Genomic DNA, 26,243 nt, shown 5'->3' on the forward strand with positions numbered 1-26,243 from the left:
ATGGAAGCCAGGCAGCAAGCACGGATAATTCAAATCCCGCGTGGCTATCATTCACCCCCCCCCCCCGCATCAAAAAACACCAGTAAAATAAGTCTCCCTCCCCCATCTGCACTTGTGTACAGGAAATTCCCACAATCCCTCTCCTTTTAACAACTGCTGATGTGGGATAGGGGCAAATTAAAAAAAATGCAAACCAAACAGGCTGGAATTCTGGCAGCAGAGTTCCTTGTTTATTAATGTTAGTCTTTATCCCCCCCCCCCCATAAGTAAGGAAACAGGTATTTTAAAACGCGCTATTATGTATGTTGGATTATACTTACTAGGTAAAATATATCTTTTATCAAAAGTTCTAAACTTGATTAAACTGGCCAAGTTCAACACACACGCAAGGTGAGGGGTGGGGGACACAGAATGAACTTGCTGCCTGAAGCAGGGGGGAAAGCAACTTATTTTTGGAATTTAAAAAATAAAATAAAATAAAATAAAATAAACAAGAGACTTGAAGGAGAGGCCTAGCTGGAAGGGCTTAGGCTGCAGCACGCAAAGGGTTAAGCCCTGCCATGTTCATGCCACTCACCGATATGTCCATTAAGGGTGTTACATAACAAAATGGCAGACCTTAACCCTTTGTGTGCCGCACTCCCCTTGTCAGTCACCAGTTCACTCATGGGATGAATGAACTGCTCTTCACAGGCCTAATCTTTGGGAGGGGGGAGGGGAAGGTTTAAAAAGCCCTACTGGCCTCGCTGGGGGATTTTTTTTTGCAAAAAAAATATAGTTCAACAGGAGTTTTTTCCCCTGTGTGTGTGTTTACCTTTTGAAATGTAAACTTTTATTTTTAAAAAAATTAAAAGCCGCAGAGTCGTCTGAAAGGGAGAAAAAGTTGCTTTTGAAAATCTGGATTTTTTTTTATTGGTAGGGAAATATGGAGGGGGGTTGGGGGCACGCACATGAAGGCAGACGAAGCATGTGGCCCCCTTTCCCACCTGCACCAATCCTGCCCCGGAAGCCCAGAGGCAAAGGCGAGCTCCATGAAACCACACTCCCATGCCATAATTTCTACAGTGCAAGGGGCACACTCTGTGTGACAGCATCGGGGCAAGGCTCCCTCCCATCACACAGACCCACATCCTGGACGCCATTGCTCAATCACACGGAAGCCAGACGCAACTTCTTCTGCAAACAGTTTTACAATTATATAGATCAGGTAACAACGCAGATGCCGTATAAGTCTGCAGGCGTCACCCCTGTGAAGTTCGCAGTCAACGAAGTTAAAGCCTAGTCTGACGACGACTCACAAATAAGATGGAACAGAATTTCTCTAGGGTTAAGCTTGTGCTACAAGAGCAATAAAATGAAGCAGCCGAAGAGATGGGGCCCTACATCAGATTTGCATTTTCGAATACAGCTTCATGCAGGGAACTATGCTTCCTTGCAAGCAGAAGGCTAGCATCAAGAAAAAATGTTTCAGGTAGATAGCTGGGTTGGTCTGACAGCAGGATTTGGGTGCGATGGCACCTTAGAGACCAACAAGGTTTTTCAAGGGTAGAAGCTTTTGAGAGTTCAGGTATCTGAAGAAGGGAGCTTTGACTCTCAAAAGCTTACACCCTTGAAAAATCTTGTCGGTCTCTAAGGAAGGAAAATGCTAGCTTTCTACTTGCAGGGAGTGTTTTTTTTTAACATAGGAGGAATGTTCAGGAGTACAGTTGAAAGTTAATAGCTGGCCATTCTGCCAGGAGATAGCTTTTCAGCACCTGGCTTGAAGCAGCATATGCAATGTCTTTAACCAGAGCGTGGCAGGCAGAAATTCAATAGTTGCAGCTCTAATACATTCAGCCTTATAACTGCCTCACCCACTGAATTTCTGCCCTAGGTGCGGTTGCCCACAAGGCTTCCCTTCCAACAGGATCAGGGCTCAACTTCTGAATTCAACGACGCAAACTCTAACCCTGTACGTTTCACATACGGGATTTGTCTATGTTTGCACTGGCTGAAGAGGGTGCTTCTGAGCACGCTTAGAGTGCTTTCCCATTTCGTACAAAGCAGTCCCAGCCAGGATCTTTCTCTAGCCTTACCCTGACTGAGGTGCGTCTGCCGCTGTATCAGAAGGCTGCTGGAGGCCTGCTTGTCAAAACGGTGGCTGCCACAGCTCTATCACGCCCCCCATCAAGGATCCTCCTTTTGGGGTGGCAGGTGTAGCTGCATATTAGGGCCTGCAGCATCTGAACCCGGCTGAACACCTACAGGCGAGCTGCCAGCAAGAGCCAAGGGAATCCAATCAAAGGGGCTGAGGGCCCTTCAATTGGAAAGGAGGTGGTGGTCTCTAACCTATCTTTACCCGCAATTCCTGGCTGCAGAGAGAGGCAGGGTGCAGCAGAACTAAAGTTCGGAAACCCTTCAAAAATTAAAATAAGCCAGCAGGATTGTGAAACAGGAGCCTCAGATGTGAAGCGTCGTCTCTTGGCTCTGCCCTCTTCCCCATATATTGCACTTGAGTTGATCTCCTGGGCTCGGTTCGAGGCTTTCTGGACTGCTTCTCAACCCACTGCTGCAGCACGAACCCACATGCCCTGCTGGACTTTTTGAGATACCTCCCATCTGACAGCTGCATACCCCTCCCTCCAGAGACTTCTCAAAGCTTCAATGCCGGATTGTTTGTCCTACCTTCACTGTTCAACCCCTCAAAAAAATCAAGAAAAAATCTCCAGCATGCCTGCACCAGGAAAGAGCCTCCTGGAACTGGGGCCTTTACACACATCCAAAACTCCTCCCCGCAAAGTCACAAAGACCCCCAGCCAAAAGCCTGCAGCTTCAACCCTAGACTGAACCCTACCAGAGGATGAAAGGCTGATCCCAAGACTCAAAAACTTGGCACAAGGCAGCAGGGAAAGCTGCCCTACTCTTCCGATCCCAGTTGTGGCCTGGTTTGTCAGCCCTGTATCCTGCTCGCACACCACGGAGTTTGGGGGAGGCGATCTCCTAGGTAGGCTAGGTTGGGAGAGGGCAACTGGGCTAAAGAAACTGGAGGAGCTCGGAGATTATGGTGGTGGTAAGATCTGAACCCAGGGCTCCGCAATCCTACAGCCTGCTACCCCACCCCCACCCCCGGTTCCCAAATAGCCCACAACCGGCCCACAAAGCGTGCCTCCTCCTGCCAATTCATGCTCCTTCCAAAAAGGGTCCAAGCTCAGAAAATGGGGGCACCTAGTCTGGTTCACAGCTGCCCGCAAACAGGGCATGAAGGCACTCCACCCCTGTTGTTGGCCTCTAGGCAGTGCCCTACAACTGGCATTTGGAGAGAAGTGCGAGAGCACAGAAGCTCCACTACACTGCCAAAATCAATATGCACTGACGGCAGGTCCTCCCCCCACAATCCCATCTCACGCCATCCGTGATAATGGCTACTATTTCAGATGTCTCGAATGCCGGGGGGGGGGGGGGGCTAAGAATGGCAAAGTTACCTCCTCCGCCAATAAACAAGGAGATAGATAAACCCCATCCCATTCAAGGGAACTCTCTTGTTCCTTCAAAAAGGAGTCCTCTTGGATCAGGCCAAGGAAGTCCACCTTAGCCCACCGGATGTCTCCAGGAATCCCACAAGCAGCCCATAAAGAAGATGTATGCCCTCCATACATCCTACATTTCGTACTCAGATAGACTACCTCAGAACATGGAGGTTCCACTGCACCGGGACTGCATACAACACTAGGCACATTAAAACCCCAGCTCTTCACAGGGGGCTCTTACCTGTCAGAGACACTCATGAGTTCTAAAGATCCGCGTCCTCTGGATCGAGGGGAGCCGGCAGCAAGGAACCTGCGGAGAAAACAGAAGATATTCTGGGTGATTTACGGGAATTTTGTTTTAAGAAGAAAAAATGGTTACAATCACAGCGAGTCAGGCAGAATACAAATAAGGGGACACATTAAACCAGATTATTTACACAATAATCCGTGAGACAAGATGACCATAAATAAGAAAAGGAAATAGGAAAAAAAAGTCTACCTCAAGGACTTCTGCTCCCTATACTTTATCCCAGTATACTGTGTGCTACTATTTAATATACCTTGACTTGGATACCCAGGTGAGCCTGATCTCATAAGATCTTGGAAGCTAAGCAGGGTTGGTCTTGGTTAGTAATTGGATGGGATACCTCCAATGAAGACCAGGGTTGCAGAGGCAGGCAATGGCAAACCACCTCTGTTAGTCTTTTGCCACGAAAACCCTTTGCCATGCCAGCCATGACTTGAGGGCACTCCCCCCACTATTTAATACAGTATGGTTTTAGGCCATTATTATACCAACAAAATAATAAAACCTAAATCTTTCACATTGTTTGTTCCATGTGGCATAAAATTTCTTACCATATTAAGTCAATCTTATTCATATATTCATTTTTTGAAGGGCCAAAAGCTTTACGCATACACAGAAGTCTCTAACATCTCTAATTTATGGGAATTTTCAACCTAGGGCAACTGGAAGAGCTAATGCAAAAGGAAAACCAAATTCCCACAACCTGACCTGATGTGCGCTACAACAAAAAAAATCAAATAAATGAATTATCTGGGTTTTGCTGCTGTTAAGTTTTCTTCAGTTGAAGAAAACTTTACAGTCAATTAATCACAAAACTTTGCAGGAGCTATCAGGAAAGCTTGGCTCTGCTGAAGAAAGAGAGGCCAGTATCCTAGGAACTAATCAAACCCCTTTTGTTACCGAGCTGGAGTTTCAAAAGCAGTCTGTGGTATCGTATTTTAACAGGGAAAGTTAGGGGCTCAGACACCTACAGAAGACCAAAAGGTCCGGTCGGTCCATTACAGCCAGCGTGTCTTCCAACACTTTTGGTTTATTCGGGAAAATCCCAAATTCAGAAGTTCTCCATTGGGAGGGAGATGATCTTTTGCCAGATCTTTGCTTATGTGAGGGAGGTGGGGGGTAACAAGCCCTTCATACAGTGTTGCACAATGTTTAGTGTCAGGCTCAGGTTCATGTTCCCACTCTGCTATGGAAACTCACTTGGGCGAGTCATACACTCTCAACCATCTACCTCACAGGGTTGTTGTAAGGATAAAATGGAAGAAAGGAGAATAATGGTCTCCACTGTGGCAAAAGGTGGGGTATTAAAAAAGCACAGAATAAAATAGGTAACACTACTATGTGTGCCTTCAGCCAACTTTTTACTTAGTTCAACTCCTTAAAAAATTAAGGATCTTGATCTATCCAAGTACTTTTATAAATAGAAGGACTTCCGCGCACAGCATGTAACTTTCTTGACTCCCCCCATCCTCCTGCAGCACAAAATGCCTCCCCATCATTGAGGGCGGGGAGAGATTATGGGCTGCAGTGCAGTGTGTGTGTTGGGGGGCAAGATAGTTGCATTCTACAGGCAGGAATTTTTCCATCTGCGGAAATGCTCCAGTGGATCCATTCGGGATCTCCAGCTTCGTTAATCCAACGACTCCCAACTTTTCCTTCCGCTCTCTCCCTTGAAAGGAACCTGCCTGTTCAAATCTGCTGGGAAGGGATTTGATCCATTGTTGGCTTTCGTATCCTCCAAGGGAGCAGGGTCAGCGATGAACAGCTTTCAGGCTGTACTCATCTTGCACCCACCACCATCAAATTCAAGCCAGCCAGTGTCTCCTTTTCAAGGCTGTCAAAAAACTGCAGACTTGGGGGCTTTTCTCTATCAGGGCCCTGAAGCACCATCTTCTGCTCCCCCATCCCCTTCTCATAGTATTAAACAGCTGGCCCAACAAGGTGTTCTGGGGAACATGAAACTACATGCTTACTGATATGTGACAATTTGGTTGCACGCAATTAAAAAAAAAAATCACACAGCTGCTCCACTCATGGCCTGCCCTGCAAGGCTGCTGTACAGAGCATTTAAACAGTGCTCTTCTGCTCAGTATTCTAAACATGCAGGATGCCTCCTCACCAGCTGCCTGCTCCTTCCAAGCTCAGGAGAATCACTACCCACTAACCACTCTTAAACCTTAGTCCTTCCCTGGGGAAGAAGACACAGCAGTAGCTCACAAAAGATGCTGGTATGGGGCTAAATCATAGCCAATGGCACAGATCCTGTACTGCACAGCCCCTCATTCAACAGGCAGAACCCCCCCTTCCCGGTATCGCAAGCGGAAGGCCCCAGGTCCAATTCCCTCCTTTGCCAACTCCTGGAAAGCTGCTGCCAGCCAAAACAGATAATGCAGGGATAGAGTGTCCAAGGATAAAGCGGCTTCAGAAATATTCAGAAATCGGAAGCAGCCAGCACTTTCCATGCTCTTGAGGCCCTTTTAACTCGCGCATGGAAAAGATTTACTTTTAGAGCAGAAGAGTAAGAACTATCAGCTCTCAGAAGAATCACACACACACCCTACACCTCAACTGCCCTTGTTTCTTCATAAGGCACCGTCCTGGACACACACTTATACTGGAATAAGCCACCCCCAGGAACAGTATCTCATACAGAGTTGCAGCAGGGATCCTCCTCCGTGGGTAGGTATTGCTGCTCCATATCTGCATTGGGAGCAAATGAGCACTCAAACCTAGCACAGGAGCTGGACCCCTAAATATGCTGAATTGAAGGAATTGAAACCAGAGCAACTAATCGTACAGAGAAGCAATAGGCAGCGCTAGCTTTATTTATTTAATTTAACTTATGCCCCGCCCTTCTCGCAAGCGGCTTCAGGGCGGCTTCCAGCAAATATACTGTTAAAATACAATAAAAACCTAACAACATATTAATGCGCACAGAAAGTCCCAGGCTCAATCTCCAGTTAAAGAATCTCAGGTAGCAAGTGTGTAAGGGACAGACATTGTCGAGATCCTGGGGAGCAGCTGTCAATCAGAGTCGACAATACTAGGCTGGGAGATCCAAGAGTATGGCTCCAAATAAGCCAAGTGCAGTATAAGGCACATACCCCACCCCACAGGTACTTTGCTAGTTTAACCAATGTTAGACTCTCTGAACTAGCACGCAAGACAGAGTCATATGCGCACATCCCCCAAATTTAAACATGGCACAGAACTCAACATGCTGAGATCTGCCAGTATGAAGACAGTGTGCTTCTAGCCAAGGTGGTAAAAGGATTTCAAGGATTGGGGGGGGGGGGGATTTTCCAAAGGCAGCATTTCCAAGTGGTCAGGTGGCAAGACTTAAAGTGAACTGCATCACTCTCCCCCTTCCTGCCCCCACCCCCTGTAAATGGTGGATTTCTGCCCATTTGCAAAAACCTATACAGGACATAGATAATTTTCTTTACATGAACACCTGCCCCACTTGTCTGTTCAATAAATCTCAATCCTATGTCCCCCCCCCCTTTGATTTTTAACACACCACAGTTTTAAAACAAGTGGCATCGCAGCTCTGCCCCTCCCAAAGCAGAGGCTGAAAGCAGAGAGGCCCTTCCCAAGACCCGAGAGCAAGAGTTGAGAATCTGGGGGGGGGGGGGGGGCGCTGCGGGAAGGAGCCTCCTGGCCACCAGACTCCCCGCTGAGCGGGTCTCTTCAAAAGCTGGCTCCGCTCCCTTCCTCCTGACCTCCACGCAGCTTACAATGGAGAAGCCACCAGGCAGAGTGAGAGGCCCCGCTTCCGAGCTTCCACGCCTCCTCTTCCCGGCAGAGCGGCAGTCCAGTAGCTTCCCTCTCTCTAACTCGGTGTCAACTTCTCCCGCAAAAGAAACGCCAGCCAAGAACTCTCCTCTAAGAAGAGAGGGCGAAAGACTAAGCTCTCTCTCTTTGGAAGGAACAGATTGCTGCCCCCCCACCAAGCCCCCAAAGAAACCGATCGGGTTACCTATGCATTCAAGTGTCACATCAGAGACCGAAAGCTCCTTCTAGGGGGCGTTCCCCAAAGTCAGGGAGGGAGATTCTTGGAAAAAGCTTCCTCCTCCGCACGAACCAATAAAAGAGGCCGGCTGGTGCCCCTCTAAGCTGGCTTATGCTTCCGGAGCACTCGCTGGGATGACCTTAGGACTCCAGAGAGAGAGAGAGAAGGGATCGGATTCAAAGAGGCAGGAATCAAGGCAGCCAGCTGGGAAGATTCCCCCCCCCTCCCTTGAGTGCCATTCCTGGCAGAAGAGGCACAAAGACAGACTTGGCAGGGTGTGGAAAACAGAGGACGCAGCAGAGCCGAACATTCACAAGTCGAACCAATTGTCAGGGAGATGCCGCTGGGGCTGCAGGACTGGGTCCAGGGGGTGACTAACTCAGCCCCCCCCCCAGATCACAACGGGGGGGACCCACTGCCCCATCTCTCAATCCTTCTCACTTGCCCAGGACAGTCAAAAAGGAGCTGGGAGAATTCCCTGTCCCCTGAACTTCCAGGAGAAGTGGACCAGTAGCAAGTGGAGTGTGCGCAGGGGTGCGCGCGTGTGTGTGCTCCCCTTCGAGTCGGGTTCTCCAAGGCGCAAGCTCTGTCGGCCTGCGCTGCTGGGCTTGGGGAGGAGGAAGAGGAAGAAAGCAAGAGGTGCGCGCAAATTGGGGGTTCTACTTCGCTGCAAGGAAAGCACCAGTACCTATCAATGGGAGTCAGCGGCAGATCTCCCCCTTAAAGGGCTAGGCCCAGATTTAATGACGTGTTGCAAGGGCTTTGTGAAACGTGCTAGCAGGAGCAAGTTGCAAGCCTCTGCGAGGCTGGAGCCGGAGGGCGTCTCCGCACACACAACCACGCTCCGAAAGAGGAGGAGCGGCAGCAAGAGCAAACCTGGTCAAGAACCGGGTGCCTCGTTCAAGAGTTCCCTCTGTGCTCAGCATAATTTCTTGCAGGAGTCCCAAATGAGGTCCGTTCTCTCCCTGGCGACAACATCTTGCGACTCCTCCCCCTCAACCCAAGATGCCCTCCACCTTGCGGGCGAACCTGAGTTTCCGCAGAGTTCTTGTTTTAGGCCATGCGCTCCTGTGCTCTGTTGCTGCCTCCAAATGAACAGACTGGGGCAACCTAGAACTGCCCCCCCCCATTCCCTGCAGTGGGGGAAAAAAAAACAAGCTTCGGCCTTAAACAGACTCCTCAAAGCCCAGTGAAACTGTGTTTGCCTTAAAGCAAAGAGCAGACCATCTTGGAGGTAAATTAAAAAGCAGAAGGAAGACCCTAATTAGGTACCAGCCGAGAGGCAGCCATGCCGGCGGCAAGCCCGGAATTGCCCCCAGGCAGCCAAACAAAGCAAATAAAAACTGGAATGGCTGCTCCTCTCAGCTATCGGGATCATCAGCGTGCCACACATGTGACTACCGTACTTGCTCACGGGCTAGCAAAAGTGTGGATGGCCTACTTAACTCAAGCAAACTTCTTTGCAAAAGTTTTCTTTTTAAAGACGTCCGCTTTTTGGCCACAAAGGACAAACTTAGGAATGAAACTTAGGAGCGAGAAAGTTTCTCCCCTTGGCTGATGGTTACAAGTCCAGCAGCACCGGCCCGATACCTGTTTTGAACAGAACAAGAGCCGTGGGAAAGGACTCATCACCAGCACCAAAGTTTTGGACACAACACAGCCTAACAAATGAAGATGAACTCACATGCATCTGTTTCTGTTTAGGCCTGCACTACCCCCAAGAGCAAGCGTCCCAGTTTGCACCCACTGAAGTGTTGGGTGGAAAACACACACACACACACCACCACCACCAGGAAATGCAGAAAGCCAGCCATGTGCGCTGGGACAGAGGGGAAATCAGGGCAAACCAAAGTCACACTCAACTCAAAATCAAGCCAACACCCAGAATTCTGCTTTCCTCATTCCGAAACAACTTCCTCTAAGGGATTTACAGCCCGCCTTACCCTCCAGCCTGAAAGGAATCCCATCTGGTGGATGTAGATCGTTTCATATGGTCAGGACGAAATGCCACATTCCAACTTCCGTGGGGAAAAGTCTTTCCTTGGTGGCGTTGTAGGGTAGAAGGGAGACGCTGGCCACAGAGATCTGGTTATGCCAGACACGGCTGTCTTTGGGGAGGCAGCAGAGCCCGTGTGACGCACGGAGAAGAGCCAAGCTTCAACCCTCCCTCTGGACATCTCCAGCGAAGCAGGTACAAAGGAAAGGCCCTTCCCTCCACTTGAGACCGCGGAGAGCTGCTCCCTGGCAGAGAAGCCAGTAGGATCAAGGACTGGCTAGGCGTAAGTCTGATTTGTATATCCAACTCACACCTGCCACCAGGCCACACATTCCAATCTAAAAATATAGCGAGCGTACCAATCTGCATTCCCCAAGACGGACTTAAAAATGCACCCTTTTGAGATGGCAATCCCTCCAGCTCCTTCAGCACCATTTGCCCCTTTTAAAGCCGCTTCAGGTCACTGCTGGAGCGCTGTGTGGATGCCAAGAAGTACTTTTAAAACTGACGCCACGATCTTCGAGACTACAAACTTGCTTTAAAAGAATGGAAAGCAGACACTCTTAGGAGCAAGAGCCAGTGTGGTGTGATGGACTAGGATCTGGGAGAGCTGGGTTCGAGTCCGCGTTCTGCCACGGAAGCTTGCTGGTCAGCCTCAGACCAGTCACACTCTCTCAGCCTAACCTACCTCACAGGATCGTTGGGACGAAAAAATGGAAGAAAGGAGAATTATGTAAGCCGCTTTGGGTCCTCATGAGGGAGAAAAGTGGGGTATAAATGAAATAATTTTTTTTGAAGGAAGCAAGGTTCTGTCACTCAACACACACACCCAGCTGAGATACCCAGCTATACTGGAGATCTGCCTATTTACCCACACAACAACCCTGCGAGATAGGTTAGACCGAGCTAGTGACTGGCCAAGATCACCCAAAGTCTGAGCAAAGATCTGAACCCAGACCCTGCCTTTCACTTCACCGGAACAGAAGCCAGCATTTCAGCCCAAAGGGTCATCAGCGCTGAGATCTAAAATTGCCCAGGAATTTTCCCTCACCAGCGAGGCGCCGCCCAACAGGAGGCCTTAAACTGGTCACTGCTACACTACGCTGGCTCTGGCCCAGGCCTGAATATAGAAAGCCACACCCACTTTACGACCAGGTCCCCTCCCCGCCATCACTACTACCACCATTCCGACAAAGCTCACCGCTTTCAATTCAAAGATAAGATCTCTCCTTCTCTGACCCCACCCCACCACTATAAAATGGTTAACCACAGGAAGAAGCTGCTTCACTTACCAGAAAAGAGAAAAATCTGTTTGGAAAGGAAAACCGGCCCACTGATAGGAACATGATCACGCGTCAGGTAAAATTTTTTAAAAAGTGCCAGGAACAAAACGTATGGAGAAGTCAGGCCACAACAACACGGAAGCAACACGATGGATAAAAGGTCGAGAGTAGGACTTTGGTTACTGGAAGATGGGGAGCGGGGGGTGCTAACGAGACCAGCAAGACAGAATGAATACGCAGGAAGCTGTGTGGCGTAGTGGTTACAGCGTAGGCTCTGGGAAGCCCAGGTTCGAATCCTCGCTCTGCCTTGGATGCTTGCTAGGCGATCTTGGGCCAATCACACACTCTTCGCCTAACCCACCTCACAGGGCTGTTGTGAGGATAAAATGAAAAAGAGAATGACATAAGCCACTTCCGGTCCCCGCTGGGGAGAAAGTCAGACTGTAAATAAAGTAAACAATAAACAAACAAACAAGCTGCCTTATACCAGATCAGATCCTTGATCCAGCAAGATCAGGACTGTCTATTCGGACGGGCAGTGGCTCTCCAGGGTCTCAGGTTGGGGTCTTTCACATCACCTACTACCCAGCCCTTTAAACTGGCGATGCCGGGGATCAAACCTGGGACCTTCTGCGTGCCAAGCAGATGCTCTATCACTGAGCCACTGGCCCCCTCCCCAAGGCAGGCAAGGGGTGGGTGAAGGCCTAAGAGTCATAAAAGTGCTACCAGACCAGCAAGGCCACAGGTACAGAGGTAGGAACACAGGTATTTATTTATGTCATTTATAGTCCACCTGTCTCACTAAGACTCAAGGTGGATTACAGAGTGTGAGATCAGCACAGTCAGAATCAAGGACATTTCCATAAACAATGCCATAGGGTAAATAAATGCAAGTTTGCAAAGATATAACATTGTACAAAGTTGAAGAAATGCTGAAACAGAGCATAAGCAATCCTAGGACTGACATCAGACAACATAGCACTACCGAGTAGGGTCATACTCAAAGGAACAGGTAGCACATACTTGGGCAACAGGTAGCGCATAAGGCAACATAGTGGAGAGGTCTACGGTCTCTAAGTCGCAACTGAAGCATCTCTCTAAGATCATCTTCCTACAATACAGCCCCCTAATCTGTGTTAAAAAGCCCTTTTTGAATAATTCAGCTTTGCATCATTTGCAGAGGGGGGGCTCTCCTGATACACACACACAGCCCTCCAAACGCATTTTTCCCATCAGTGTGAGTTTAATACGCAATGCTTTCCAGAGATAACGTGGCCCACTCACTCTTTGTTACAGGTCATCACTGTGCTAAACGTGGAATTTAGAATCCTGGCATTTGCAGTTTCTCTCCCCGCCCACCCAGGGAAAGAGGAAAAGCAGCAGGTTCCTAAGTCCTAAAGGGGAGGCAGGCCCATATACGTGGCCAAGGGAATACAAAAAGCACAATCCCTAGTCTCTTTCCCACATCTCGACTCCGCCCCTGCTCCTTTCTGGTGGTCAGTATCCAGCCCCACCGCTGCAGCTGGAGCTGCCTAAAAACTGCTCCATCCTGAGCAACGGAGGCCCTTTGAGGTGAGACGCAGGCTTTCTCCCTGCGATCTTGGGAGCAAGGCCTGACTTGGGCTACAGAGGCTGTCCATGGCTTTGGATATGAGTAGAAAAGAGCAAGAGTCCAGTAGTACCTATGAGACTGACAACATTTGTGGCAGGGTATGAGCTTTCGTGAGCCACAGCTCGCTTCTTCAGGTACCAGATACTTTTAAATACTTTAAAAGGCTCAAGGCTGAGAGAAGAGGGAGGCAGCCGGGGGTGGGGGGTGGGGGATCAGCCACAGCAGTTAATGCTGCAGTATTCACAGCAAACCAGGTGCTTGAACATGTCGCTTCTCCCCAGGTGAGCGAGAAACGGTCTGAAGCTTGTACTCAGCCTACCCAGGAGACCATGTGGGTCTCAGGCAGAGGACGCCCACAGTCCTTAGACCAGTCGCTATCGACACATTCTACCTCACAGGGATGTTCCAAGAATACCTTCTGCAAGTGCTTACAACACCTCTGGGAGGCAGGCCAGGCTTCTGGCCAGTGTGGTCCAGTGGCTAGAGTGTGGGATTAGGATCTGAGAAACCCAGCTTTGCATCCCCGATCTGCTTGCTGGGTGACCTTGGGCCAGTCACACCCTCTCAGCCTAACGTACCAGTTTGTTGTGAGGAAGAGTAGGAGAATGATGTAAGCTGCATTGGGTCCCCATGGAGAGGAGAAAGGTGGGGTATAAATGAAGTAAATAAATACAGAAAATTGTAAGATGCTAGCTATGAAGAACATAAGGATCAGGAAAAAAGGCTCAGGCAAGCAGGTGAAGTGGCTCAAGGCCCTCCGCCTGTGTGTGTCGTTGTGTGTATCCTTGCAATTCAGGCCTATAAAGGGCACCAAAAAAAGGCCCATACTGGATGCCTGTTGTCTGTCTCCACCACACATTTTTAGGCTATCCTTCCTACCAGGGCTTTTTTCTGGGAAAAGAGGTGGTGGAACTCAGTGAGTTGCCCTTGGAGAAAATAGTCACATGGCTGGTGGCCCCGCCCCCTGATCTCCAGACAGAGGGGAGTTGAGATTGCCCTCCGCACCACTCCAGCGGCGCGGAGGGCAATCTCAACTCCCCTCTGTCTGGCAATTAGGGGGTGGGGCCACCAGCCATGTGACCATTTTCAAGAGGTTCCGGAACTCTGTTCCCCCGCATTCCCCCTGAAAAAAAGCCCTGCTTCCTACAAAAGATAGCCTCTCCTATCCTCACAGCAACCATGCAAAGAAGCAAGGACTGTGGGTATGTGCGACTGGCTCCAGGTTCAGCCAAGAAGGGAACCCGATCCTAACGCAACATTAACCGCCACACCATCCTGGCTCCCTAATAACCTCTGAGATATAATCAGCTCGCATACCACCTCTTGATCCTCACAAAAACAGTGAGGCAGGTTAAGCCAGGAAAATGGAGGGATGCCGTACCACACCCCCAGTGACCCCGGCCTCTTCCGCATGGTGAACTTTACAATGGGCTTTCCGTGTATTCAACCCATGAGGACAGACCTGCTTTATTCATCGGTTCTGGCCCTGTACTGCTTCAATTCTTTAATTCTACCCTTTGAGGGAGTAGAATCAAAGTGGTGTCCATTTTTTAAAAAAAATTGCACAAGAAAAACATCCCATTTCCACTGGACACGTCAGCTGATTGGCTGAGGTCATGTCAGTTTCGTTAGCTGATGGACTGAGTTGAAGGGCTGAGAACAGGTCAGTTTCCCCAGCTGATGTGCGGAGGAAACTTACTTTCTTTGCTCTTTCTCTAATGGCACCAATCCTTCAAGGCTGCTGTTTAAAAAATTTTAAAAATCCAAAAAAGAATGGACTGAATTGTACAGGTGAAAACTTTAAAATATCAAGTGGGATTCAGGGCTCTCTGCAGAGTTTGTGTGTTAGCCCTATTGTAGTGTTCCCCCCACCTCCCAGTTGCAAGGTTTTTTTTTTTCTTTAAGGCATCAACATTGCGAAGTTGGTATTTAATTAAAAAAAATCAAGGAAAAACTGGATTGGTTGCTGTTCAACGAATCAGGATTCAGGGGAGTGGGAGAGGGGGGAAGGCAGGGCCAAGGCCAGACCTCACACTAAAGAAAGCATTCTGCACTTCCAAAAAGCCCTGGTTTAACTTTGCTAGAAAAAAGCATCCAAGTATGGGCGCAGGGAGAAAAGCCGCAGAAAAGCCATGGAAAGATCGTTGTTGTGGATATTCCGGGCTGTATTGCCATGGTCTTGGCATTGTAGTTCCTGACGTTTCGCCAGCAGCTGTGACTGGCATCTTCAGCACCAATCGGTGCTACACCTCTGAAGATGCCAGTCACAGCTGCTGGCGAAATGTCAGGAACTACAATGCCAAGACCATGGCAATACAGCCCGGAAAATCCACAACAACCATCGTTCTCCAGCCGTGAAAGCCTTCAACAATATATCATGGAAAGATCGATTCTGTAGCAGTTACAGTTTTTCTCTGTGCAGAATGCAAAAAAAGTCTGGGACGCAGTTTGAAGACTGAATTGGGATATTTTTACTGTGCGTGCAGAACTCTGGAGAGAAACTGAGACAATATGGGGCCAGAACTGATAAAAATGCCCCTTGTGCAAAAGACTTCAGTCTGCGAAGGCAGGATTGGAATTTGCAGGCCAGCCCTATCAGCCTTTAGGTGCCCACAAATGCTCGAGAGGTTCAAGTACCAACAAAGCTCTCACCCCTCAGTGGGCATAGTAGAAAAGGATCACTTTCATGCAATGGCTCAGTCTAGAAGTGGAGGGAAGCCCCAACAAAGTCGCCAGCAACGCCGCCCTACAGAAATCCAGCCCAGCTCCACCACTAGCGTGCTAGCGGCCTCTCAGACTTCTAAAATTTCTCGAGAGAGCCGCCAGAGAACTCCCGTTGCTCAGCAACCGCCTTGGGGACCCGACAACGTGGACACCATTACAGGACGGCACAAACAGGCCCCTGATGATAATCGTAATTAAAAAAATCATTATATCTATATTTAAAGTTTGTGCAAACGTTAGAAACAGCAGGCTGCGGTTCAGGCTTTTGTATCTGCGCATCTCCAATGTATGCTGTCCTTTAAAAGAAAACAACAGGCGGTGGGGGGGGGGGAGAAACTGCAAAAGGTGTCATTACTGGGAGAGTGAAGTTCTTAATTTAGCAGCCAAAGGATTGGGGGGGGGGCATAATTAGCCAGCCTGAAAGGGCTTCCTGCTGGTCAGTCAATTTTCCTCAATTTTAGCACAGAGGGGCTGCGCCTCAGGAGGTGGAGAACAGCACAAATGCCAGAGTGGGCCAACTTCAACAGGGACTCAACCGTCACCTAAAATGGAACCGACGACCTTCCAGTCCCCCCCCCCCCTCCAAAAGTGGCCGGAGATGCCTATGCAGCAAATTCAGGCCGCAGAAGTATAAATTCAGTGCGAATGCCCCGCTTGCATTAATACCTGGTGCAGGCCGCCATGCGATCCTTACAAGTGTGCATGAGAGGCTGGTGCTAACACCCATGTGCTGCCATTCAGAGGTGCCGGGCAACGTGCGGCTGTCCAGCGCATTCCTGGTGGGGGCAGGATGGTAATTTGACCAGCCCAGGTGCACACAGGGTGTGCAAAACCAAGAAGTCAGTCCTGATGCAGTTACTGCTGTCTTGATCCGGGGCCGGCAGTTCTTAAGACTGGACCGCAAGAGGTCACCACAGCCACAGGGAATACGAGATGGTAACACTGACCCCCCACCCCCACCCCAAACTGGCTTCTTTGACAATTCTGATGCGTGCTGCAGAGGCAAACCGCTTTTTCAGGGTAAATGCTCAGGAACGACGGCTTGTCTCTTCAGCAGCAGCTTTCAAAGAAAGCCGCATCTCAGTCTGTGACAGACACAGCGTCACTGAATTGCAGCTACAGGGGTCCAAATAGAGGATGGAGTTATTTGTGTAGAATATTCAGAGGCAGCTGGCCATGATAAACCACACAGGCCACATGCAACCAGCAAGGCCAGAAAGCCTCTGGACAAAGGCAACAGAGAAACTGCGTCGGGAAACAGGATTCCTCAAGTTTCTGCAGCTCCCAGAGCCCCTCTGTGAATCTCCAACTCCTTGGACATCCGAACCACCCTGGCTCGGCTCCATTCCAAATGCCAAGTTTACTATGCTAGCCCAGCCGCCTCCCCTCCCCCCCCCAGTTCTTTGTGCTACTTCTGCTGAGCGACAGTTCAGCCGGATTAAATATACCCGCCTGATTTACTAGTCAGGACGAGACCAGAAAATCCACTGGACTTGGGGGGCAAATATTTTCACCGGTGCTGAAAATACAACCCTTTCTTGGGACTTTAATTTTATGTGCTTGCTTCTATTGATGTGCCATAAAGATCCCAAGTGGTTTTAGTGCACGACAAGCAAGAGATTTGCTCACAACATGTCCCCCCACCCCCCACCGCCACGATTGCCATCTTTGATCAAGTGAGATTGCCTGTAAGGCTAAGGCTACCAAACACAACAGGGGGCAGGGGGGGAAGAGAAGGAGAATCTTCACATTGGTTAAGTATGGGGGGGGGGGGGAGTTCCAAAAATCTGCTCAGTTCCAAATCAGTTCCAAATCTGCTCTCAAAATATCGAAGAAATTTAAGAGAGAATGAATAGTTGATGCACCCTAACTGGGGGGGGGGGTGCGGATAATTTATGGAGGCTGGCGGTGAACTCTTCAAAATGCAGTTTTCTGACCTGGAGTCAGGCTGCTTCTGGGACAAGATGGGGGACTGGCCGTCACGTGCTCTGTCGCAGCTTCAAAGGTGCTCAAGTGTCCCCCGCCCTCCCCAGTTTCCCCCTTGGCAGTCAGGTCAATGTCCAAATGATTTCTTCAGCATCTAGATGTTAAAATAAGCAATGCCTGGGAAAACACTAGGTGAGCCACACAGAGGTGCCTGCCACACACACACACTGATGCAACACTCACACAGCCAACGCAACAGCCTCCACTTTTGCCACACCCAGAAGCCAGAAGACGAAATAGGGGCTTCCTCTCCACCACCGCAATACAGGGAGGTGGGAGGACGGTGTCAGATCCTTCCTTCAAGGACACCCCAGCTTTTCTACCCAATGAGGATCCAAAGTTGCTAACGGGACCGGAAAGGACTGCGGTTCAGCCTCTCTCTCTCAACCTAACCTTCTGCACAGGGCTGTTGTGAGGAGAAAACAAAGGAGAATTGTGTGCCTCTGTTATCAAAAGTTGAGCAGTAATTCTTAGCCCAGAGCAACAGGTAGCATTAATATCTGGCACCTACCTAATGCTCAGCACCAACATCATTCTAGCAGTTCTTACAACAGCCTGACAAGGAAGGCCAGTATTACCATTCCCGAATTGCAAGTGAGGAGCACAGAGTCACTCCCAGGCTTTTGCCATCTCTTCTGTCCTCTGTCTTTGCTGTTAGGCTCTCCCCACATTTGGGGGGACTGATCTCATCTTCCTTTTTTGGCTGGACTTCCAACTTGCAGCATCTTTTTCCTGCTTCATACACCTGTAGAAAACTGGCAGCTTTTGCAAACTAGCTAGAAGAATCCTGTTACTTTCGGGTGGGTGGGTGGGGGGGAGGCGGAACAGCTCATCCGTAGAAGCAAGTAGAAGCAAGCGGAAGCCCAGTGCTCAGAAGTGAAAGTAAAACCAATACAATTAGCATGAAGGGTAATTTTTAACCTCAGAGATTCCGGCTATGGCTACAGACCCAAGGCACGCAGCCTCCAAAAGTTAAAAGTCTCATCTGTATCTATGGGACTTGCTCACCAACACATGCAGCAAAGAAACCAGCCCAAAGACCAATGAAAGAAATTTCCGGTCCCGTTGGATCAGTACCTAGTTGAGCAGTCACCTTCAGAATCTACCCAACAATCCATCACACAATTTCAGGATGAGGATGCAAGCAAGGAAAGCCTGGAAATTAGGGCTCCCCAACCCACCGCCTATTGCTTGCCCTCAGAACCCCTGGTACACTGCTCCTCAACATGGAAGTTCTAATTCACAGCTAGTGACCACGAACAGAACTCCCTGCTGCCTCTCTTCCCCCAAAGAGCTCAGGTTGGCATATGCGGGTCCACCTCTAACCATTTCAGCCTCACAACAACCTTGTGAAGTAGATTAGTTTTAAAGAGCGCAACCAGCGTAAGGGTCACCCAAGGGAGAAGGGGTAGCATTTTCTTCTGTACAAGCTGCCCTGCTGGAACCAATGATCCACCCAACAGGGATGCCCAAAATTAAGAACATAAGAACATAAGCAAAGCCATGTTGGATCTGGCCAGTGGCCCATCCAGTCCAACATTCTGTCACACACAGTGGCTAGAAATCCAGTGCCATCTAAAGGACTGTCAGTGAGGCCAGGACACCAGAAGCCCTCCCACTGCCTTCCTTCCAGCACCAAGACAACAGAGCACCACCTCCCCACAAAGAGAATACCATCTATCTCCTGTGGCTAATAGCCACTGATGGACCTCTGCTCCATATATTTGTCCAGTCCCCTCTTGAAGCTGGCAATGCTTGTAGCTGCCACCACCTCCTGTGGCAACGAATTCCATGTGTTTATCACCCTTTGTGTAAAGTAGTATTTTCTTCTATCTGTTCTAACCCGACTGCTCAATAATTTCATAGAGTGCCCACGAGTTCTTGTATTGTGAGAAAGGGAGAAAAACACATCTTTCTCTACCTTCTCTAACCCGTGCATTATCTTGTAAACCTCTATCATGTCTCCCCTCAGTCGTCTTCTCTCCAGGCTAAAGAGCCCCAAGCGCCTCAATCTTAGGAGCAAAGCACGACGGCGAAAAGACCCTTCTTCACCTCTCAGATTATACTGTAACATTTAACTTAGCCCACAGCTAATGCAGTTCACCCTTGTGCAGGAGGGAAAGATCTGTGGGACCCATCCCCATGTATTTTGTTTGCCGTTTCTGTGTCACACAAAACTTTATTTCCTCCAAGCAGATGCTATGTACCTCTTCATTGTGAAATCCAGCCCCTTGCCTCAGAAGCCCTGTTGACTCAAGGAGAGCCCCCCAAATGCCGCTGAATTTTTTTTACTGGTCATCTGTACAGGGGTCCCTGGTGTCCCCCCCCCCCAGCTCAAGAAAGACCAAAACAAAGAAAGTCTTTCACAGCACCACTATTCGGCTCAAGGTGAAAAGCAAAGAACTGTGCACAGCCATGCAAACTTATTTCCCCTGGAAAGAAGAAACACAACCTAAAAGTTTTAGGGGTCCAACCCTACACGTTTCCCAACATTTCGACCCTCGCCCCACTGTGTTGTTTATTCATCAGAGATGAAGAAACAGAGCAGCGCCTGACCGAATTGTTTATATCATATTTTGTAATTCACCTTGAGCAAGAAAGACAGGCGCAATTAATGAAGCTAATAATAAAAATAGTAATAATATTTCATTGGAACAAAGTATCAACACTTCTTGTTTCCATGTAGTTTCAGTACAGAAGCGTCATGTATGAGAGCGCCGTGGATATTCAGAGGTATACTGTCTCTGTACTTGGAGGCTCAATTCGGCACTCTAGTAATTAATGTAAACTTTTTGTTTTAAGAGGGAAAAAGCCACCTAAAATCTAGTGGCCATAACATCTTGTGGCAGCAAGTTCCACAAGTGAACTATGCCTTCTGTGATGCAGTAATACTTGCTTGGCTTAGCCTGTCCTTAAATTCACTCAAGTTCTAATATTTTTTAAAACATGGAAGAGAAAATCATGCTCCAGTCTATGTAATTATTAATGACCTTAAAGATCCTTCTGGACTTGTAGCAAATTTCAGAATGATTTTGCGGGTAATGGGGCAACAGATCAGAGGGAACAATCAAAATGTTTTCAAAACTGGCTTAGCACCTAAGCCAAACATAAAGGAGAAAGAATACTAAAGGAACAGCCAATGAAGTGGGTAAAGAGTACAAATACACAGATTTAAACTAGAGGAAAAATACTGTCAAAGGCAGGGGGAGAAATGTACCCTGCTGGAATGGAGGATGTTTAAATTCAGGAATGGTGGGGTGGCATCAGCAATGCCATTCAGAGTAGAAAAGGAAGCTTCAATAGTACCCCTCCCCATCTGCTGGCCCATTTTGCAGTAACAGAAAGGGGGCAGGGTTATTCCAACTCCCAATGGACTCTTGCTAGGGGTTTTCAACAATCCGGAGAGGAAAAAATGTCCGGTCCCTTTAACAGAGGCTTACGGTGTGGAAAGGGACAGGTGATGCTCTTCAATGCAAGGAGGCAAATACCATCACCTGTCAATAAGGCCCATTAAGCTTCTCTGTGAAGGCTTTCCCAGGGTGTTGGCAACTCCAGCTCTGGCCGGCAGATCAGTGCCAGAAAAGGACACAAAAACCTCCCCCAGCCACAACTTCCGGGGGTGGGGGAGGGACTATAAAACGTCCAAGTTAAGGACTCCATTTAAGATCCGAGAAGCCAAAGCCACGCCATCAAAGCGCACCCTCGCTTGCAAGAAAAGAGGGAGTTAAAAGCCAACAGGTGGGCTCCCCTTCCAAAGAGCCTGCCTTGCTCTACAGTGGGGGTTTCTCTCTCTTCCCCCCCCCCCTGCATCCGAACTCCACGGTTTGAATCTTTTCTTCACAAACAGGGAGGGACAGCGTGATGGTGGAAGGAGGAGGAAGAGGAGGAGGAAGCGCTCGAGCACGGCTGGGGAAGGAAGGGGGGGGGGGGCACTGACGCCACCGACGAGGCCGGAGCTGCAACTTCGCAAAAAGGAGAGACGAAAAAAAAATCCAGAAGCCGGCTTGGATTGCTCTGCAACTGAAGGCGGCGGAGGTGGCGGGGAGAAAAAAGTTTTGGAGAAGAAAAATATTGCAAAAGGGGAAGGAGGAGCTTGGCTCCCCCCCTCCCCCGTCCAAACGTAGCTGCGGTGTCGCCTCGGGCAGCCTCCATTAAGCTCGGGGTCAAGTTGCACGCTTAGGTACCCCCCCTCCAAAAAAAACCCCCACTTATTTTTCGACGAGCCCCTCTTTTCACACACCCCCTTCCCCAGTCTGGAAGGCCGTGCTCCAAAAGATCGTTTTCATACTTCCCCTCGCCTCCTTCCTTGGAAACTGGGGGTGGGGCGGTTCGACCCAGCCCAGAGACACTTGGAGGGCGGCGGGATACACCCTTCCTTCCCCGCCAAGGAGCCAGAGGCAGAGCCTGGAGGCACGTCCCCCTCGGTGCCCCCCACCCCACCCCCGACACAACTTTTCCAAGAGACGCACTTACAAATCCGCGGGCGCGATCCGAGTTTAAAACTCGGAGGAGGAGCGAAGCGGATCCGATGCGTGGCTTCCCGGGGCCTCTTCCCCCCTCTGCGCCTTCCACCGGGGTGGGTGGGGGGGGAAAGCAAGCCTTCGCTTCCCGAGCAACCGGCGCGAGTCGCCGTCCTCCGCGTCCAGCCCCCCGATACCCAATAATGCGCTTCGAGCACACATGGAGGCGCCCGGAGGAGCATGCGCACACGCGCACGGCCGGCCCCCTGCGCTTGGCCCCTCCCCCCGGCTTTCCATCAAGGCTTTTAAAAAAAGGGGGGGCCCTCCTCTCCTCCTCCTTACTTTGCACAAAAATGGGAGCAGCAGCTGGAGATGGAGCGAGGCCGGTCGGGTCAAGCCGGGGGGGGGGGATCGGCTTGGCAATTGTGGGGTGGGGAGGAAGACGAAGAAGAGGAAGGCGGAGGGGCTGAGAATACAGCAAAGGAGGACCGCGATCCCCCCTGCTCCCTGGGGCCACGTGGAGAGGCGGGCGAAGGACGCACGCCAAGCTAGGCAGATGCGGGCTAGTGGAAAATACGGAGCGGGGGGGGGGTGCAGGCGGTTTTCTTCCACGTGGGGCGGCTATATCCGGTCTTGCGGGGCCTCGGAGGGAGCCCGGGCCGTGCTTTGCCCGGGCAGGGCGTTGCTCCCCCGAGTGCCTGCCCTAAAGGGAGGGACGCGCGCAGGGCTCTCCGGGCGTGCAGCAGCTCGGCGCCCACTGGGGAGGGCCGGACGGGGTGGGGATCGCGCGCTCTAAGCTATCCACGCGTGCTCCTCTCGGCAACCCTAAACTGGGCTTTCGCGGGAATCCGTGTCATTGGAAGTGAGCAGTGGCGACCCTGCTTGCACCGAGTCGGTTGGTGGGATAGCAGTCAATCGCAGAACGAGGCTAGGAGCGCAGGATTTCGGCCCAGCGGCACTTTAGAGAGCTTTCGAGACTCAAAGCTCTCTTCTTCAGATGCTGGGATCGTGACCTTCGGAGCTGGAAAGGCCGCGCTTCTAACTGGGCAGCCTGTTCCCCCGGAGGCCGGCGCGGTTTGCAAGCTCCAGCCTGCGCATCCTTCTTCTGAACGCTGGGCTGACGAGTTCACATGGACGGGGGTGGGCCTTACTCTGGAGTAAAGGAGGCACGGGCTGGGTTTTCCTTGGAAGGAAAGATGCGAAGTCCAGCGCCGCCGGATCTTACGCACTGAGTTCAGAGGAACTCGCTCTCACATGGCTTGGCAGTCTGCAGGATGGCCGCCTACTCCCGAGGAGATGGAAGCAGGGCAGGTTAGCCTCGAGGCAGGCAGAGGGTAGGGCGCAGGTATGCGGGGTCTGGCTCAGAAAGGGCTTCCTAGAAGTCAGCCCTGTGGCTTTAGGCGGGTGGCCGCTTTGGTCTGCAGTGGAACAGCAGGATTTGAGTCCAATGGCACCTTAGAGACCAAGATTTTCAGGGTGTGAGCTTTCAAGAGCCAGAGCTCCCTTCCCCCCCCCTCTGTACCGAGAAGGGAGCTGTGAGTCTCAAAGGCTTACACCCTATGGCTTATTTTTCGGCCCAACCCATGATGTGCTTACGCAGATCTAAGCCCCATTGCTTTCAGAAGAGCCTACTCCCAGGTAAAGCAGCGGCGGGGGGCGCGGAGTTTGCAGCTTTAAGATTATATTCTCTCTTGTTCATGGCTGGCAACTTAGTTGTGGTCAGAGCAGTTGTGCTGCTCTGAGATGTGCCCCCTCCATTAATTGGATTTTTAAAAAGATCACATTTTGTTAAACTCATTAGCCACACCTAACCCTAAGGACTTTTCGAGGGGTGGTGCTTTTAAAATGATAGAACTTTGAAAAGTTTGCAGCTGGTTTTTACAAGCCTGCCCCTTCTGAGCAGTTCTTCAAAGGAGCTGGCTTTCAAGAGAGGAGAGGTTTGCTAACTTGTGAGCTGCAATGGCTCCCTCCTCCAGCCTACCTCACAGGGTTGTTTTATGGATAAAGTGGAGGAGAACATCAGCTCCTTGGAGGAAGTGTGTGTGATTTTTAAAAAAGAAACCAGGCTGTTCCTGAGTTAGCTGTGACAGAGCCAGGCAAAAGTGTGGTGTGGTGGGATAAGGAAGTGTGTGGGTGGATGGAAGCTTTGTACCTCTCTTTGTACCCCCCCAGCAGAACCAAGCAGCAGATTTTTACTCTGCCTTGTGTCATGCAGTTTGGCAGCCCTCCCCCCTCCACTGAGACGTGGAAAACTGTATCCTTGCAGGAAAAAGGAATTTATCCAGCTAGTTTGGGATTTTTGTTCCTGGGCAGCATGGGCATGAACAGATGGAAGAGCTCCATTTTAGGACTGACCCAGTGTTTTCTGGTGGTCTGCTCTGAGAAACCATAGGCATCTATTTAGTGCTGGTGTTAGAACCAGGGTGGTGTAGTGATTAAAAGAATGGAAAAGGAAGCTCAAAGAGCTGTCTCTCCTCCTCCAGCCTACCTCACAGGGATGTTTTATGGAAAAAGTGGAGGAGGCCATCAGCTCCTTGAAGGAAGTTGTGTGATTTTTTTTAAAAAGTGCAGACAACTCTCTCTGTCTGCATGTGTGTCTATGTTCAGATAAACTGTATTAGCTATTTATGGCGGGGGACAGCTACTGGAGAAGATTGCTGCCTTCATGCGTGGCTTGTGTATTTCCCTGAAGCATCTGGCCCAGGCCCTGTGGGAAGCAGGATGTTAGATGGACCTTTGGGTCTGACCCAGCAGAGCTCTTCCGATATTCTCAACAGGAGCATACCTTCTGGAACTGAAAAAAGGTAAAGGAGCCCTTGACAAGAGGACAAAAAAATCAAAACCAGTATTTTAAAAGGCCTCCCCTGTTCTGAGTTAGGGCCTAAAGATGTATGTGGTTGGGGGCAACAGCTCAACGGTAGCGTGCCTGAAGAATGTCCCAGGTGCAACTCGTGGCATCTCCAGGTGAAGGCTGTGGAATGCTGGGTCTGGCCAAAGCACAGAAGAGACTAACTGGACCACGGCTTGGACCTGGCATGGAGCAGCTCTGGAGGTACTAAGCCTTCTCCGGGCAGGGCCTTCTTGCAGATACCACCCTGCAGTTGGGCAGAATCACGAGTTGTCTGCACATTTTGCTTTCTCTGTGGCAGCCCCTACCTTACGGAACGGTCTGCTTGAGGAGGTCAGGAGACATATCACTCTCCTGGCTTTCCACAAACTATGCAGAACTGAATTATTCCGGATGGTTTTCTATCCCTATTACAGGGCCGTGTCATAAGAAATAGCTCAGAGAGATGCCTTAGTATGAACTAGAGAGCGTCCTCATTGCTAATCATGCCATTTAAATTAGTTATGCTTTGTTTCAGATAGTTTTCATCTCTGTGCTTAGCTTTATGCTTGTTTCAAATTTTTTCCGCTACCATATCCTTGAATGTCCCAGCTCTTGTTCATTATTGTACTTTGCTCAGTGAATGTCCGAGCTGCTGAGTATAATGTATTGTGCTGTGTAATCCACCTTGGATCTCGGTGAGAAAGGTGGACTATAAATAATAAGCTGTTGTTTCTCATGCTTCCTTTGTTGTTCTCCTGAAAAGGTTCGAGGGTGCGCAAGGACAAGAGCGATCTGCTCTCAGGAATGAGCCAGGCCCTGAACTGTGTCTCATGCAAAGGCAAAGTGGGTACTGTCTTCTGACTTTTTAATGCTAGGTCTCTGCTCTGCATTGGAAGTAACTAAATATACAGAGCTTTAGGTGGGTAGCCCTGTTGGTCTGCAGCACAACCCCGAAGGGAGCTCTCGCCCTCAAAAGGTTCTACGCTGAAAATCTTGTTGGTCTCTAAGGTGCCACTGGATTCAAATCCTGCTGAATATTCAAAGACAAGGCAGGGTAGATCCCTGTAGACCCTGATTTGAAAGAGGTAAGATAAAGATGACGATGAGGGGTGTTGATTGTAAGCACAGTTGACCCTCACCCTGATTGCTTCTGTCTGGATTATTAGTCATTGGATTGTAAGATGTATTATTATGGCTTTATTATGAGACTTTTAAAAGGATTGTTATGAATTTTATTATCTATGGAGATATGTGGAAATTTTGATGGAATCAATGTGTTGTTGCAATGGCTTATTCACTGATGCAATAAAAACTGACCGAAAGAGGTAAGAACAATGAATCATTCAGAGATACAGCAGGCTGCCTTCTCGGTGGATAGCTAGTTTGGGTACACCAGGGGACTTGAAAGTTTTAAACAGTTTTATCTCTTTGACTGGGGCTTACTAATCTAAACAGTTTACTGTGGCTACCGTTCTCAACAGCTTTTTTTTTACAGATAGCAACTTTTCCCTTTTGCCCCCTCCCCTC

General features: G+C 49.7%; 1 protein-coding gene across 4 annotated transcripts in view; it reads right to left on the reverse strand.

Moving 5' to 3' along the window:
• Positions 1-26,243, reverse strand: part of GATAD2A (GATA zinc finger domain containing 2A) — a 71,242-nt gene that overhangs the window by 28,707 nt on the left and 16,292 nt on the right. Inside the window, exons 1-2 of one of the 4 annotated variants that reach the window (XM_054981015.1) lie at positions 21,900-22,098; positions 3,748-3,816 (exon numbers count right to left, since the gene is read on the reverse strand). The gene's annotated coding sequence lies outside the window, so the exon portion shown is untranslated. Of the gene's footprint in view, positions 1-3,747; positions 3,817-7,792; positions 7,879-20,920; positions 20,965-21,899; positions 22,099-26,243 lie in introns of those variants that run through there. The other 3 variants (XM_054981018.1, XM_054981016.1, XM_054981017.1) reach the window with 3 other exon arrangements.

Source organism: Eublepharis macularius, chromosome 5 (assembly GCF_028583425.1).
Source record: "Eublepharis macularius isolate TG4126 chromosome 5, MPM_Emac_v1.0, whole genome shotgun sequence".
NCBI classification, from domain to species: domain Eukaryota; kingdom Metazoa; phylum Chordata; class Lepidosauria; order Squamata; family Eublepharidae; genus Eublepharis; species Eublepharis macularius.